This window comes from Vicia villosa, linkage group LG3 (genome assembly GCF_029867415.1).
Source record: "Vicia villosa cultivar HV-30 ecotype Madison, WI linkage group LG3, Vvil1.0, whole genome shotgun sequence".
Classification (NCBI taxonomy): Eukaryota; Viridiplantae; Streptophyta; class Magnoliopsida; order Fabales; family Fabaceae; genus Vicia; species Vicia villosa.
In genome coordinates, this window is record NC_081182.1 from 177,152,544 (window position 1) to 177,169,802 (window position 17,259).

Sequence of the window (17,259 nt, forward strand, 5' to 3'; positions counted from 1 at the left end):
GGGTAGTTGAGACACCACAGGGAACATGGGTTTTTCATAATCATAAGGCATTTGAAACTCCTTTGCTCTTTTCTTCACCCAGCTGGTGTAGGCGTTCATAGCAATGCAGTTCCTTATCTCACCTTTTCCTTTCCATCGGACGTCGTACCAAGCTCTCACCATTCTTGTTTTCAACCCTTGAGGATCCTCCCCTTCTTGGTAGAAGTAGCTTTCCACTGCGAGACCAACAGGTTTAACTGAATTTGCATACCCGAGTTGTCGTCGGGCTAGGACCGGATTGTAGTTAATTCCTCCTTGTGTACCAATGAGGGGTACATTGGCGAATTCTCCACAACTATCAATGATTTCTGTGCCGCAGCGAGCCAGAGTATACCAATGGATATCATTATTAGTAAGGGACATAAGTCTTCGAGGCCAATGTAAACCTTCTTGGTTTTCCGTGAAAATAGGAGACTTAGGTAAGTGTGAAACAATCCATTTGTACAAAAGAGGTGCACAACATACAATGATTCCACCACCTTGGCGATTTTTGTGATGAATAGAGAAATACATGTCACCAAGCAAAGTCGGAACAGGATTTCCATTCAAAAAGATCTTTATGGCGTTGATATCAACAAAGTCGTTGATGTTGGGAAATAGAACCAACCCATAGATGAGCAAGGCTAATACAGCTTCAAAAGCTATCATGCTACCAGTTTCAATAAAATCAAAGGCTTTCTTTATTAGAAACTGTGAAGGCAAACCCGGAAGGTTTCCTTTGGTAGTCCAATTGCTTTCTATTTCAGATTTCTTCAAGTGGGTACCTGCTGCAATGGCTGGTGACTTAGGAATGGCTTCCAAACCATTGAAAGGTATTTTGTCAGACACAGGAATACCCAAAAGATTGGCATATTCTTCCAAGGTTGGTACCAACTGATAGTCTGGAAAGGTGAAACACCGGTAGACGGGATCATAGAACTGAACCAGAGTTTTGAGAAGTCCTTCATCAACATGAGTGTTCAAGATAGGCAAAAGCTTTCCATGGCTTTTCCTAAAATCGGAAGGATCTTGTACAAAAGATGCTAACTCTTTCAGTCTTTCTACATTAGGAGCTTTGAAACCGTACTTCTTGGTATGCCTTTTTACCCACTCCATAACTTAATCCTATAATGTTTGCAAGGAAAATTTCTAAATTTTTTTTGGAAAAATCATGTTTTTTATGGAAAAAGATGGGTTTTTTAATGAATGTATGAATGCATGGATGCATGGATGCCACATATTCAAACATGGTAAAGCAAACATGGTAGTTCAAACATGGTAACGCAAACATGGTACTACAAACATGGTAACACAAACATGGTACACACAAGTTCAACGGTCCAGCGTCACGAGCATGAGGTCAGAGAACCAAACATGGGATAGTACTAGGGTTTATCACCTGCAAAACATGTTCTACTGATACGTCAGAGTCCACATTTTTCTTTCGGATATTACCGGCTTGCACAACTGAACTTGTGAGCCAGCAATATTCTCAAGAAAAACTCGTCTGAGTGTGGTTCTCCGCATGACAACTAATCCAAGTCTACACTTGAATAGTTTCTGCACCACAACCTAATAAGGCCAGGATGGGTTGGGGTTCTACAGCCAACTCAGCTTCTACAGTTCAATGAAAGCAATAATGTCTTCGCAACTGAACTTGCTAAACATATACTACCAACAAGGAACCTCCACTGAGCGGAAGGATTCTCATGCTGACTTTTTAAGGACTGAACTCCTTGTATGCCATACATGACTATACCCTCCACCTAATTCTTATGTGTACTTAATCCGGGTTAGGATTTGTCCATAATGTATCACTTGTAACAGAACCACACAAGTAACAGAACCAAAGAATCACACATGTAACAAGAATAAAATAAAAACAAAATAAATAGAAATAACCCTTTCTTTGGAAACAATAAAAAGTTTTCCCCAGTGAAGTCGCCATTTTTCTGTCGCGGGCGAAAAATCGTTGTCTTTTTTCTAGATGAGACACCTGATGCCTTCTTTGGGCTCGAGTGCTCAAAAAATGATTTTTCTTTTGTTCCGACCAAACTTTTTATTATTTCCAAAGGAGGAAAAGGAAAAAAGCTGCAATAACCTAAAAGCAGATGCAAAGCCCGAAACTAAAAGCAATGCATAAGTGGGGGAGAGATTCCAGGTAAGAGGGTTGGTTATACGAAGGGAAGGTATTAGCACCCAACGTATCTATAGTACTCTATAGGTTTCTTTATTTTGTTTTTCATCCTTTGTGGTGGAGGTTCTTGTGAAATAGGAGGGACCTAAGGTGTTTGTTTGATTATGCTCGCAAAGATCATCGCGATCCTCTGCATACATATCCCTTAGAGGGAATCAGAGCATCTATAGCTCGGGGTCTACGGGTGCTAAGGTTTGAATGGTTTTTTTTTGTTTTGTTTTGCTCGCCAAGGATCGACCTTGTGCCTACGTATTCTCAAAGGGATGCTGAGAAAGTCAGAGCAATCGTAGTTCCCACTTATGCTAGTGGAAGCAAAGGAAAATAGACAAATGTCGTCTAAATGCTAGATGTATCTAATCTATATCATCACATATATCTGTTTGATTTTTGTTTGTTTAACCAGCCTTGTGGCAAAAACTTTCAATGAAGTCAGCCTTGTGACAAAAAGTTTTGATTAATCAGCCAGCCTTGTGGCAAAAGTTTCAATGAAGTCAGCCTTGTGACAAAAACTTTGACTAATCAGCCAGTACGGTGGCATAACGGTTTGATTGATTAGCCAGCCTTGTGGCAAAAGAAGATTGATTGATTAGCCAGCCTTGTGGCAAAAGAAGATTGATTGATTAGCCAGACTTGTGGCAAAAAAGTTTGATTGATTGATTGTTTGTGATGATATATAAGAGATACTCCTAGCATAGAGATGAAAAATGTCTAATCTCCTAGGGTATTTGATTTGGATATTGGGGATGCTTATAAGAAGCCCGTGGGTCCTTGTACGAAGCCCAAGAGGAGGCTATACGAGGGTCCTTGTATTGTAAGCCCAAGAGGAGGCTATGGGAGGGACAATCCAGGGTCCTTGCATTGTAAGCCCAAGAGGAGGCTATGGGAGGGTCACTCGTTTGTACAAAGCCCAAGGGGAGGCATGGTATAGTTGGTTTGAGCTCTTAGAGCGATTTCACCGGGAAACCATACTCTATGTCCTACCCTAAACTAGGGGAGATTCTTTGCACGAAGCCCAATAGGAGGCTATGGGGAACCTAGTGTTGTACTAAGTTGAATAAGCATATATAACACAATCACACATATGAACAGACATGAACAAGTATGAACAAACATGAACAAGTATGAACAAGCACATATATATGACAAAGTATGTGTATATAATGGAGTTTATGAAGGAAATATACCTGTAAGCATGATCCATTTGTATACACAGGGCTCGGGACTCATACTCGGGGAGAGGTCCACTTGAGTTTATTCAAAGCTATGTAAACAGGTATTTACAAAAGGGCTTGGGACTTATACCTACATGGAGGCCCATGGTATTTTTGGGAAGATTTAAAGAAAACCTTCATTTTTGGATTGTTATTCAAAGTTAAAAAACAGATTGAGATATGTACAAAAGGCGTACAATGAAATACCTAATTTCATGTACTGGAACGGGTATGTACAAAAGGGGCTTGGGACTTATACCTACGTGGAGGCCCGTGGTATATTTTTGAAAAGTTTTGAAGTTTTGTTGTTTTGAAAATGATTTGAAAATTGTTTTGAAAAGATTTTGTTTTGAAGAAGTTTTATTGTTTTGAAAACTGTACAAAAAGAAAAGAAATGGGACTTACACTCTCTAATATTCGAGAGGCCCCACTTCGTTTTGAAAATCGATTGATTAATCAAAAAGGATTAAAAAAAAGAAGTGGTTTATCGTTTTGAAAAAGAATCGCGATTGCTCGTCTTAAAACGATTTGAATTTGAAAGAAAACAACTTAATTAAGTTAAAACAAGTTTTAATACTCAATTAAGACCTAAATGATTAGGGTTTGATCACAAAAAATATTTACAAGTGATTAGGTTAAAAATTAAATGAAAAACAATATTTAAAGTATTTAAAAACACTTAAAAATGTATCATTTTAAACCTAATTAAAAGTATATTAAATAAATCTTTTTTTGTGATTTTTTTTGATATTGTCAAAATATGTATATTAAATAAGAGGTGTGTAAAAAATGAATCAAAAATAAGTTGATTTGATTGGTTAAATTAAAGGATGAATTTGTGAAAAAAAATGAACAAAATAAGTGATTAAAAAAATGGTTTTGTCTTCACTAAGACTTGAACCCACGCCCTTGTGTTCACCAGCCAAAACACTTGCCAACCCAGCTGCGCGCGCAGCTTGTTACTATAACAACTCCATTTAATTATATTTGAAAATTAACATTTGAAATTTCTGAACAGAAAATGGCGCCAAGAACACCATCCCCATTTGATTTTGAAAATTCTTGAAACTGAACCAAATTGATCAAGTAAAGGGCCTATCTTGCTCGGTTTTGGACGAGGAACATGATGATAGCATTTAATTTCATTTATTTTAACCCTAAGGCCATTGATTCTCTGATGAACACGAAGAACCCTAATTCTATGATTCATTCTAAAATCGTGTATGTGCAAGTTAAGATGCAATTGATTGAGGGTTAATGATCCTCATAGGTGCAGAAACAAGATGGTATGCTCACATTTCATTTATGATGCGTGCAAGTATGAGTTTGAAGTTCATGAGGCTTACCTTCAAAAACGGCCAAAGTGGAGATTGAATTCTTCAGTAGAGGTGTTACAGATGCTTTGCAATGATCTGGATAGCTTCAATGATGATTATGGAACATGTCTGGATGCTTGGAGTGAACTGAATTCATCTGAGCATAGCCATGAGACCCGATCTGCAGTTGCTTGGAGTGAGGATCGAATTTGATGATGGAGGTGTTTCAGATCATGGATGATGATTGGTATAGCTCATATATGATATATGGAATGTGTTTGGATGATTAACTTGGACAGATATGGGCTAGTGTGAATTTTGGCATGATAAGGCTCTCTTTATGCAAACATGGTGGTTGAAGAGTGATTCTGAGATTTAGGTGTTTTTGGGGTGTGTGGATGGATCAAACACATCACATTTGATGTTTATGAGATGTTAGAACCCTCACTTTGGCCAGAAATTGCAAGAGATGGAAATTGCAATTCTCCCTCTTTGAAACTCATGAAACTTGCAACTTAAGAAAGAAGAGAGAAAACCTATGATTATGAGGTTTTGGTGTGAATTGAAGAGTGGAAATGACCTCTATTTATAGGCCAAAGTTTCTGAATACAAAGCTCTTGCAAGTTGATCAAGAATGATGATTTGGCTTAAGAGATAAAATGGAATCTTTCACATTAAATGCAAATGGTTAAAGTAACTAAACCATGGTTATTTTGGCCAAGCTTCTTATCTCTTTCCATTCTGATCTCAAATCAGAAAATATCATTCAATCATTGCTTTGGTGTGTCATTGCTTGAATTATAGGCCATATAGTATTGAACTTAGTGAAAATGGCTTGTAATTTCATGCATAATGACCTCTAATTGCAAAATTCAAAACCATAGCTACACTCCATATTTTTTCATGCTCTTGGACATTTTGGAAAGCTCATATTACACACTTCAAAACCCTAGTTGAAAGTTTCTTCAAGATCCTTAAGGAAGTGGGTGAAAAAGATCCATGAACTTTGAGAAAAATGAAGTTTCAAGTGAAATTTTCCAAAGATGCCAACTTTGAAGCTCCATATCTCTTAAATGGTTGATCTTATGGGAAAAATTTATATGTGTCAAAGTTGTTTATTGGATCAAAATCTACAACTTTCATGTTGGGAGTTTTTTTCAGTTTGTAGGTGAAATTTTGAGTTATTCCCCTCCAAAGTTTGGAAAAAACCATGAAAAACACTTAGAAAAATTTTCTAAGTATGAAAGTCAAACTTTTGACTTTTTGATTCTTGATTGATTTTCTTGATTTTTCTTGATCAAATGACTTCTCATATCATATATTGATGATTTAAAACTTCAAAAGTCATGGTTGACCAAAATTCCCCAAAAGTCAATGGCGATCTTGTACAGTTGACTTTTTCAGACGAATCGCGTTTCTGGAGATTTCAAATGAAACAGGCTACCCTCATCAAATGAATGGTATGAATGGATCACATTGAAGCATTAGAGGATATTGAGCCATGGTTTGAGTTGTGGCACCATGTCCTGATTAAAAAGTCAGTTGTTCAGTGAATTAGGTCAAAAACCCTAATTGTCGACCTGATGAAATTGATGACTGTGGATCTTGAATTGAGACACAATCTTCATTGGATATTGTCATAGGGATTATTTGAAGATGATTGAAACCTTTGATTGACTTCCTGGGGATTTTTAGGTTTTCCCAAATGTGATCCCTGATTTCAGTCCCTGATAGTTCAAAACCCTGATCTGAGGATTTGTCTGATCAATCTTTGTGTAGGAGATGTTATGAGCCAATGGATTAGGTCAAAATGATGCACTTGAGGTCTTGATATCATGTCCCAAGCCATTAGGTCAAATTCTGAGCAAAAGTCAGGAGTGTGATGTCTTCAGTCAAAACCCTAATTTGGTCGATTCAGAGCCTTTGAGCTTGTTGAAATGAATCTCTGAGGACCAAATGTTGATTGCTGATGAAGATAGTTCTTTTGAGATGGAGGGAGAACAAAACCCTAATTGATTGTTACTTGTACTGATGAGTGATTTCTTGATTAAACCCTGCTGAGTCACAAGTAGCAAACACAAGCTATGCAATCTTGTTAGAGATGCAAATGATGCATATGCAATGATATGAGGTGGTATCTTAGGTCAAAAATTGGGGTATGACAGGAACATCCTGTTATTACTGATAAAGATGGCAACAAAACTCTTAAACTAGAGGAAGATTGGGACAAAGATGAAGAGGCATTGGCGCTTGGCAACTCTAAAGCCCTAAATGCTTTATTCAATGGAATTGACAAAAATATATTCAGACTGGTTCACCAGTGTGAACTAGCCAAAGATGTCTGGGATATCCTAAAGACTACTCATGAGGGCACCTCCAAAGTGAAGATGTCAAGACTTCAACTGCTAACTACTAAATTTGAAAATCTAAGGATGAGGGATGATGAAAGTATTAAGGATTTTCATATGAATTTACTCGATATTGCTAATACCTCAGGAGCCTTGGGAGAAAAAATGTCTGATGAAAAGTTGGTGAGGAAAATCCTTAGATCCCTACCTAAGAGATTTGATATGAAAGTCACAGCTATAGAAGAGGCACAGGACATCAGCCAAATGAAGGTAGAAGAGCTAATTGGATCTCTTCAAACTTTTGAGATGGGAATCAATGAAAATTCTGAAAAGAAGAACAAAAGCATAGCTTTTGTGTCCAACTCTAGTGAAGAAGTAAAGGAAAGTAGAGAAGAGAATGTATCTGAATCTATAGCTATGCTTGGTAAACAATTCAACAAAATTATGAGAAGGATGCATCAGAAGTCAAGACCTAATGTCAAGAACATCTCATCTGACATCAATGAATCTTATGACTCTGGCAGAGGAGCTAAACCAGAAGAAAAGTACAATCACAACAAAGGGATCCAATGTCATGGATGTGAAGGGTATGGACATATTAGAGCTGAATGCCCTACCTATCTCAAGAAACAAAAGAAAGGATTGTCAGTCTCCTGGTCTGATGAAGATTCAGAGAGTGATTTTGAAGAAGAATCAGCCAAACATGTCACATCCCTTACTGGAATTTGCAATTCTGATGAAGATTCTAGGAAAGACGAGCTAACCTTTGAAGAACTGGCAGGTTCCTACAGAAAGCTGTGTATCAAATGTGCAGAAGTGTGTCAACAAGGTGAAAAGCAGAAGAAATACATAGCTCAGTTGGAGGCTGATAACAAAGAGCTTAATGAAACTATTTCTGAACTGAATGGTGAAACTATCCTGTTACAATCCAAACTTGATCAGATGTCAAAATCAGTAAAAATGTTGAACAGTGGCACGGATATGTTGGAGGAGATCTTGCAGGTTGGAAAAAGTTCAAGAGATATGTCTGGTATAGGTTTTGTTGGTGCAAAGAAATATGTCCAAGATAGTAGCAGAACTAAACCTGAAGCTGAGATGTTGAAGCCGATGTCAAAACATGTGACTCAACATCACGAGAAAGGTGAAATGAAGAGAAAGTTTCAAAGATGGAGATGTCATTACTGTGGAAGATTTGGACACATTAAGCCTTTTTGCTTCAGACTACATGGATATCCAGATCAAGCTCCTTCTTACAAACCTAAGCAGATCATGCCCATCCAGAAGCAACAATGGAAACCTAGAAATATGGCCTTAATAGCCCATACATCTCTTAGAGATTCAGCCAAAGAAGACTGGTATTTTGATAGTGGATGTTCCAGACACATGACTGGACTCAAGAATCTGCTTGTTGATATCAAGAGTCATTCCACTAGCTATGTAACCTTTGGTGATGGAGCTAAAGGAGAAATCAAAGGAGTTGGAAAATTAGACTGTTCAGGAGTGCCAAATTTAGAAGGTGTTTTGTTGGTCAAGGGCCTGACAGCTAACCTCATAAGCATCAGTCAACTATGTGACCAAGGATACCAAGTCAACTTCACCAAAGCTGAGTGTGTGGTTACAAATAAAGAAAAGGAAGTAGTAATGAGGGTGTCGCTACCGCGAAAAATGGAATCAGAGTCGCCACTAATATATTCATCCCATCGCGGGAAAGGAATATCAGAAACCTAACTCAAAACAAGAACAAAGGTCTTTCGACCAGAGAACAGGGTACGGGAGTCGGTTACGCGAGGGGAAGGTGTTAGCGCCCCTCACGCCCATCGTACTCGATGGTATCCACCTATGTTTGTTTCTATCTAAAGGGTGTATCTATGTCTAAACCTAAATGCGAATGAATGCAAAAGAAATACGGGGAAAAGAAGGAATTATTTACAAGTGTGCTCGCTTAGGCCCCGCGACCCAATGCCTACGTATCCCTTTAAGGAATCAGAGCGACCGTAGTTCGGCTCCATAGTTTCCATTTGTTTTGTGTTTTTTAGTTGAACAGCGGTTAAGGTCACAATCCACGATGCTCGACCTTTGGAGACTTATACGCCTATTTCTGGAATGGACTTAACATGTTCTTAAGCGCCTAACAAGGCAAAAGAATGAACTTGGGTTTGTGTTTTTTATGTAACTGCACGATGAACAAAACCCAATACAAGGTTTCGCACCACTTCATCACTTTGTTTTAATTCGAGCCTTTATTAGATGTTTTAAGTGTTTTTGGTTGGGTATTTTTTAAGGGAATTTACTTTGCGATTAGAATCACATAAAATGTATAATGATCAAGAAGCAGATTAGAGAATGAATCCCACTCACTTCTATCCCATTATATAATGTTCAAGAAACAGATTAGGGAATGAATCCCACTCATTTCTATCCCATTAATTAATGTTTGAGAAACAGATTAGGGAATGAATCCCACTCATTTCTCTCCCATTAAGTAGTGACTGAGAAACAGATTAGGGAATGAATCCCACTCATTTCTATGCCACTAAGTGATTGAGAAACAGATTAGGGAATGAATCCCACTCATTTCTCTATCACTTTCTTAATGTGATTCGCCTCTTTATTTATTAGTGTTTTAAAGTTGAAAAGAAAAAGAATGAAAATGGGGAGACTATCCTATTCTCTAATCTATGTTATTCTAATCTAAGTCTAATGTTAACATGGTGACTAAATTCTAAAAGGAGCATATCAATGATACTAAAATAAATGGGCCAAAATTATGGCCAAAAACAAGTAACAACATCACACAACAATTATACAAAAATAGCATGAAAGTGATACAAAAACGATTCAAGCATTAATACAAAGTTAACCTAAAAAATACTACTATTTTTATGGGTTTTTTAGTGTTAAGGGAATTCTAATTCAAGCCTAAATTATACTAAAAAACCTAAATGCTACTAAGCCTAAACTAGTGTTATATTATTGATTTCTTAATGGGAGAAACCTATGACTAAAATCTAACAATTAATTTCTAAACAAAATACCTAAAATCAATTCAGAAAAAGATGATTTTTATTATGTTTATTACCTAAAATCTACCATTTTTAATAGTGATTACTACATGTTTTTTATCTATACAAAGATTGGAACAAAGCTATGTTAAACAACCTAAATTCTAATGGGAAAATAATGGAGTCAGGGGGGTTTAAAACTGAATTATGGTGTATGAGCTGAAATTTACGCAGGCCCAGGGATGGAGGCCCACAAACATTTTATTGTTCAGCATTTGTATCAAACAGAGGTGCATCGGGCCTTATGGGGGTGAAGGTCGAATCCGGTCTTGGCCCAAGGGATTGTTTATTCAGATTTTCATGATTCAATTTCAGATTTTATTCAATATTCAAATATCGATTAATTAATTAATAAAAAAAATAAAATAAAAATAAAGAGGAAAGGGATTAGGGTTACCCTGTTAATGACCTCTCAGCTTCACGTTCTTCTTCTTCTTCGTGTGCACATGACGACGGCGAGGTGGTTCAAGCTCTCCTCCGACTCCGATTGAAACGGCGGCGTACTCTTCGCCACCTCTATCATTTCTCTCGACTCGATTATCTCTTTCATCTATTACGATTCATCTTTCCGGCGCTATCGCTCTTCCTCTCGCATCCGTTCATGACTCGTCTCAAATCATTCGAACTTTCCGTTGGAATTTCGTCTCACTTTCCCTGCCAGAACCTCGCGTCTCCAATCTTCCTTATCTTTTTCGATTTAATCTAAATCTTTCGCGTTTGTTGTTGATGATGATGTTACGATTTGTTGCAGGTGATGAAATTTGAAGAGCGTTCTGAGTTCTTTTTCAGAATCAAGATGAAGAAGCAATCGAAGATTTCTCGTACGAGTGTGAAGAATTCAAGAGCGATGAAGGTTTTTGGAGATGAATTGTGTGGAGTGATGCAGAGCGATGATTTTCAGAGTGGAGGGGAAAGATGAAGGTCGGTGATTGAATGGCGATGGTGTTGATGATTATCCAAGGTTGGGGATTGGAGAAGAGGAAGATGAAGATCCTCAGGTGCGTTCCAATTTTTGTTACAACTATCTCCCTCTCAATTTCTGTTACACTTTTCTGTTATGAATTTCTCTGCAGAATCCATGGAGAATCGAGTGGATTCAGGAAGAAGATGGTGAAGATAGCAAGAGATCGATGAAGAGGGTGAATTGAGATGATGAAGATTATGGTGAAGTGCAGATAGATTGATGATGAAGAATGGCTGAGAGCCGAGATGTGAAGAAGAATGTAAGTGAAGGTGGAATGGTGAAGAGAGTGGGGTTTGCTCTGTTGAGTGAAGGAGGTGGAGAAGAGTGATGAAATGGTCGAGAGCCTCAATGAAGCAGGGATTAATCTGTTATATAGAGTTCTCAGGTAACTAACCTCTGAAAGTTCTGTTAATACCACTCTGCTTCTTCTTTTTCTATTACAGAATCCCTTGCTGTTAGGAATCGGTTAGGTAGTTATAGAATCGGTTAGCTGGTTGTTACATGTGGTTTTTGAAATTCTGTTGTGGATCAGTTCCATTCTGTTATATAGAATTTGTTGGCTTTTTCTGTTATGTAGTTGGTTATAGGTTAGTTGATGGTTATGTGAAGTTAGTTAGGATTGAAACTGTACTAGGTTGTTAGAAGGTTGTTAGGAGTTGGTTAGAATTCTGTTTGACAGTTAGAAAAATAGGAACATGGTAGTTAGTTCTGTTACGTAGGTATGTGAAGTTAGTTTTTTCTGTTAAAGTTTGTTATGGATTGGTTATATGTTGGAGATTGTTGAACTGAAGGTTGAGAGTTAGTTAGGAGTAACTGATTTTTGGAAAGTTAGTTATATGTGAAACTGAAATTGGTTGATGTTGAGAAAGGTAGTTACAAGGATAGGAGATTGTTAGTTTCAGTTACCGAAGTTAGAGGATATGTTAACCGTTAAACTGAAATTGGTTTATTTGAATATGGTTTGATATGGTTTGAATTGGTTATGTTAGTTACAAATGGGACAGTTTTCTTGTTGTAGTGAACTGATGTATGTATTGCTGTTTGGCCTCATATATGGGATAACTTCATGATTGCTGAATTTTATTCATACAGCCCTGTTTCGTATTTCGTAAATTACGTGATCAGATTATTGTCGCGGGCGAAAAATCGTTTTTGTTCCTCTTTTTCATGGATGAGACACCTGATGCCTTCTTTGGGCTCGAGTGCTCAAAAAAATGATTTTTCTTTTGTACGGACCAAACTTTTTATTGTTTCCAAAATAGGAAAAGGAAAAAAGCTGCAATAACCTAAAAAGTGGGGGAGAGATTCCGGGTAAGAGGGTTGGTTATACGAAGGGAAGGTATTAGCACCCAACGTATCTATAGTACTCTATAGGTTTCTTTGCTTTGTTTTTCATTCCATGTTATTGAGAGGTTCTTGTGAAATAGGTGGGACCTAAGGTGTTTGTTTGATTATGCTCGCAAAGATCATCGCGATCCTCTGCATACATATCCCTTAGAGGGAATCAGAGCATCTGTAGCTCGGGGTCTACGGGTGCTAAGGTTTGAATGGTTTTTTTTGTTTTGTTTTGCTCGCCAAGGATCGACCTTGTGCCTACGTATTCTCAAAGGGATGTTGAGAAAGTCAGAGCAATCGTAGTTCCCACTTATGCTAGTGGAAGCAAAGGAAAATAGACAAATGTCGTCTAAATGCTAGATGTATCTAATCTATATCATCACATACATCTGTTTGATTTTGTTTGAAAATCTTTTCATTATAAGCCCGGGGCCATGCCACTTAGGGTGCTTAGAATGATAAAGATGTTTTTGTTTGTTTAACCAGCCTTGTGGCAAAAGTTTCAATGAAGTCAGCCTTGTGACAAAAACTTTGATTAATCAGCCAGCCTTGTGGCAAAAGTTTCAATGAAGTCAGCCTTGTGACAAAAACTTTGATTAATCATCCAATACGGTGGTAAAACAGTTTGATTGATTAGCCAGCCTTGTGGCAAAAAGTTTGATTGATTGATTGTTTGTGATGATATAGAAGAGATACTCCTAGCATAGAGATGAAAAATGTCTAATCTCCTAGGGTATTTGTGTTTGGATATTGGGGGATGCTTATAAGAAGCCCGTGGGTCCTTGTACGAAGCCCAAGAGGAGGCTATCCGAGGGTCCTTGCATTGTAAGCCCAAGAGGAGGCTATGGGAGGGACAATCCAGGGTCCTTGCATTGTAAGCCCAAGAGGAGGCTATGGGAGGGTCACTCGTTTGTACAAAGCCCAAGGGGAGGCATGGTATAGTTGGTTTGAGCTCTTAGAGCGATTTCACCGGGAAACCATACTCTATGTCCTAACCTAAACTAGTGGAGATTCTTTGCACGAAGCCCAATAGGAGGCTATGGGGAACCTAGTGTTGTACTAAGTTGAACAAGCATATAACACAATCACAAGTATGAACAAGTATGAACAAACATGAACAAGTACATGAACAGATATGAACAGTTATACATATATGACAAAGTGTGTATATATAATGGATTTTATGAAGGAAATATACCTGTAAGCATGATCCATTTGTATACACAGGGCTCGGGACTCATACTCGGGGAGAGGTCCACTTGAGTTTATTCACAGCTATGTAAACAGGTATTTACAAGGGCTCGGGACTTATACCTACATGGAGGCCCATGGTATTTTTGGGAAGATTTAAAGAAACCTTCATTTTTGGTTTGTCATTCAAAGTTAAAAAAAATCAAACTGATCGAGGTATGTACAAAAAAGTGTATGTACAAAAAGGCGTACAATGAAATACCTAATTTCATGTACTGGAATGGGTATGTACAAAAGGGCTTGGGACTTATACCTACATGGAGGCCCATGGTATTTTTGAAAAGCTTTGAAATTGTTTTGTTAACAGACGCGTCGTTTGAAAAACGGTTTGAAAGTTTGTTTTGAAAGAGTTTTCTGTACAAAGAAAAAAACTGTATGAAAGAAAAAAAAGAGTGGGTCTTATACTCTCTAATATTCGAGAGGCCCCTGTTTTATTTTCATAAAACAGGGTGGATGGTTTTGAAAAAAGATGTGAGATTTATTGTTTTAAAAACTGTTTGGAAGTAATTTGGAAAAAGTTTTCTGTTTAAAAAAAACTGTACAAAGAAAAAGAAAAGGGACTTATACTCTCTAATATTCGAGAGGCCCCACTGTTTTGAAAAACAATGAGTTGCAAGATTTGAAAGTGAATTGATTACTGTTGTGAAAACAGTTGATTGAGTTTTAGGCTTACCTCGAAGAATGAGAAAATTGGATTTCTGAGTTTGAGGTGTTACCTTGATCTTCAAATGTTAGGCATCCAACCAGCAGAAAAGAACGTCAGATAAGTTCACAGCTTACAGCATTCTCTGATCATCCAGTAATTGTTTATGGAATTCTACAGCAAATGGAAAACCAAACAAAACAGACAAAACAGAGAACAACAGAGAAATAATCTCGAAGTCTCGGATGAAGTTAGAAAATTTAAGTAATATATGCAACAGTAATCAAATAGAAATTTAAATGATTATCTACACAAAATTATATGAAAATATTAAATTCAAAAGAAATTAATCTAAGAAAATATATCTTTTTTTTTTGTGATTTTTCATGGAGTAAGAAAATTATTAGAAACATAAATATAAGTATGTATCAAATATATTTTTTTGGAGTTTTTAATAAGAATTAAAAAAACACACTTATAAACATATGAAAATATCAAAAGAAACTTTTAATCTTCAAAAAAAACATATTTTTGTTATTTTTAATAAGGATTATAAAAGACAATTAAAATCCTATATTTTAAATAAAATACTAAATACTTTTTTATGAAAAAAAGTTTCTAAAGGAAATAGTTAGAAGAAATTAATAATTGGGCTGAGGGGGATATGAAATCCGTTTGGGGGGTGCAGGCCCAATATGTTAACTTAAGCTGAATGCAACAAATAAAAATAAAAAAAAAATAAAAAAAAAATAAAGAGAAGTGGGTCGGACCGGGTCGGGTCAGGAATGACCCGGATCCACCTATGTTACTACACATCTGGGTTGGAGAAACCCTAAGATCAACAAAAGAGGCAGAGCGCTTCTTTGCTCTTCTCTCACGATCTTTCTGGAAAAAAAAGAAAAAGGAAAACAAATGGAACAACTACAAAGTCCCTCTTCTCTTCCGATCGTTCTCGTCACCCTCTCAATCGCATCTCTTTCTCGCTCTCGTTGAGGTCTCTCTCTTCACGAACAACTCTCTCTCGTTTTCACTTTCGGTGAACAAAAACAACAACCGCGGCACTTTGATTTTCCGGCGGCCATGGAATAAGAACAAAAGTCCGGGTATGCTTCAAATTCGCGTTCTTTTGTTTTTCTTTGATGACAACTCAGTGATAACTTCTCTCTTTCTGCTTACGAACAACAACAGCTTTTGCTGGGTTCTTGCTCTCTCTCGGATTCACGGTCTCTCTCGCGGTGAAACGAAGTCAGCAGCAAAAACCTCTCTCGGTTTCTTGCTCAACTCGTGGTAACAACAATAAAACGAAACTCTTTTTCTTTTTCTGTGAACGAAAAAAAAATAACTGTGTTTGCTCTCTCTTGATTTCAGCAACAACAACAGCTTCCAGCTGCCATGGAGACGCTAAAAGCTCACACAACTACAAGGATGAGCAAATTCTGAATCGATTTTACCAAACTCATGGACATGGGCGAAAGCGCAGAATAAGTTTCTTTTTTTTGGTTGCTTCGGATTTAACCGTTATTATGTTATATGTGATATAGCATACAAATTATATTCTGTATCCTTATTACAGTAACAATTAGCAGTGATATAAGAGTGGAAGTAGAAAGGATTTACCTGCGGCAAGGAGGTGTTTGCCGGTTAATTGCTGAGGTACGTCTTTAATCCTTATGCTTCTGTTTATGAATCCTGGCTGCAAGTTGTTATTGTTAGTTTGCTGAATTTTTGAATTTGAATTGTTGAAGAACAACTTTGGATTTTTGCTATTAACAACTTCTAAAATTGTTAATTGTAACAACTTTGAATTGTTGTTAACAACTTTCTTTTGAAATTGTTGTTGTAGGCTCTTTGATGAAGGTGATGCCACAACACCTCTTTGGATTGTTTCAAGACTTGAAGATGGAATTCAAGTTGGAATTCTCCACCAAGGTATGAACAACTTCTTCACTCCTTTTCAAACTATGGGACTAAGAAACTTGAAAATTATGAGAGAAGTGAGAAAGCAAATAGTTAAGGTTGCTTTGGTGTGTTTTTCTTCAATGAGAGAACTTCCTATTTATAGGCAAAGTTAAGGGCATGTTTGGATGATAATAAACTTGATATCCAAGTTTCAATCATTGCAAGAATATTCTTTGAGATATTTCTTATGACATGATCTATGCAAGTGGACATGAAATATCTCTTTGATTTCTCTTTTTTTTGTCTTGAATTATTCTTTTTTTTGAATTATTTCTTTTGTTGGATTTTTGCTAATCCCACCCCTTTTTGTTTTCTTTTTCATGTCACATGAGAATTCTTGAAGAAAGAATGAAGAATCTTGAACTTGAAGAATGAAGACTTTGAAGATTGAAGAATTCAAGAATGTCTTTGAAGTTTTATTTTTCTTTTCCTTGTAATTCCAACTTTGTATGAATGAAACTTTGTATTCTTGCAAATGAATGGAATTTTGTAATTCTTGAATTTTGGATAAAGTCCACTTGTAAATCATTTGAAATTTAGAATTTTGTTCATGTAAAGGAACTTCACTTGTAATGTTTGAATTTCTCTTAGAATCCTTGAATGGAAAATGTATGAAACATGAATATTTCTTGAATGAATTTGAATGCAATTTATATGTCTTGAATCAATTCTTAAATTCCTTTGAATGATCCTTTGAAGAATGTTCTTGCACCAATGGACTTTTAATTCTTGAATTTATGGTTATAAACCACACTTGAAATAATCTTTCAACAAATGGACCAAAAGATTTTTCTTGCAATTTCGGTGAAATTTCCATGAATTGTTTCAAACTTGTACCAATTTCCAAATAATCCATATGAATCAATTCTTCACCATGAGCACTCCATGAGCCTAAAAAACCAAGAAATATATTCCAAACAAGTCTCTTAAATCACACCAATTGGCAATGGCGCAT

General features: G+C 36.8%; 1 long non-coding RNA gene across 1 annotated transcript; it reads left to right on the plus strand.

Moving 5' to 3' along the window:
- Positions 1–15,202: 15,202 nt before the first annotated feature.
- LOC131656950 (uncharacterized) lies at positions 15,203–16,510 on the plus strand. The gene is made up of 4 exons (XR_009300392.1): positions 15,203–15,448; positions 15,534–15,632; positions 15,714–15,998; positions 16,189–16,510. It is a non-coding gene; the product is annotated as an uncharacterized LOC131656950 (long non-coding RNA).
- The last annotated feature ends 749 nt before the right edge of the window (positions 16,511–17,259 follow it).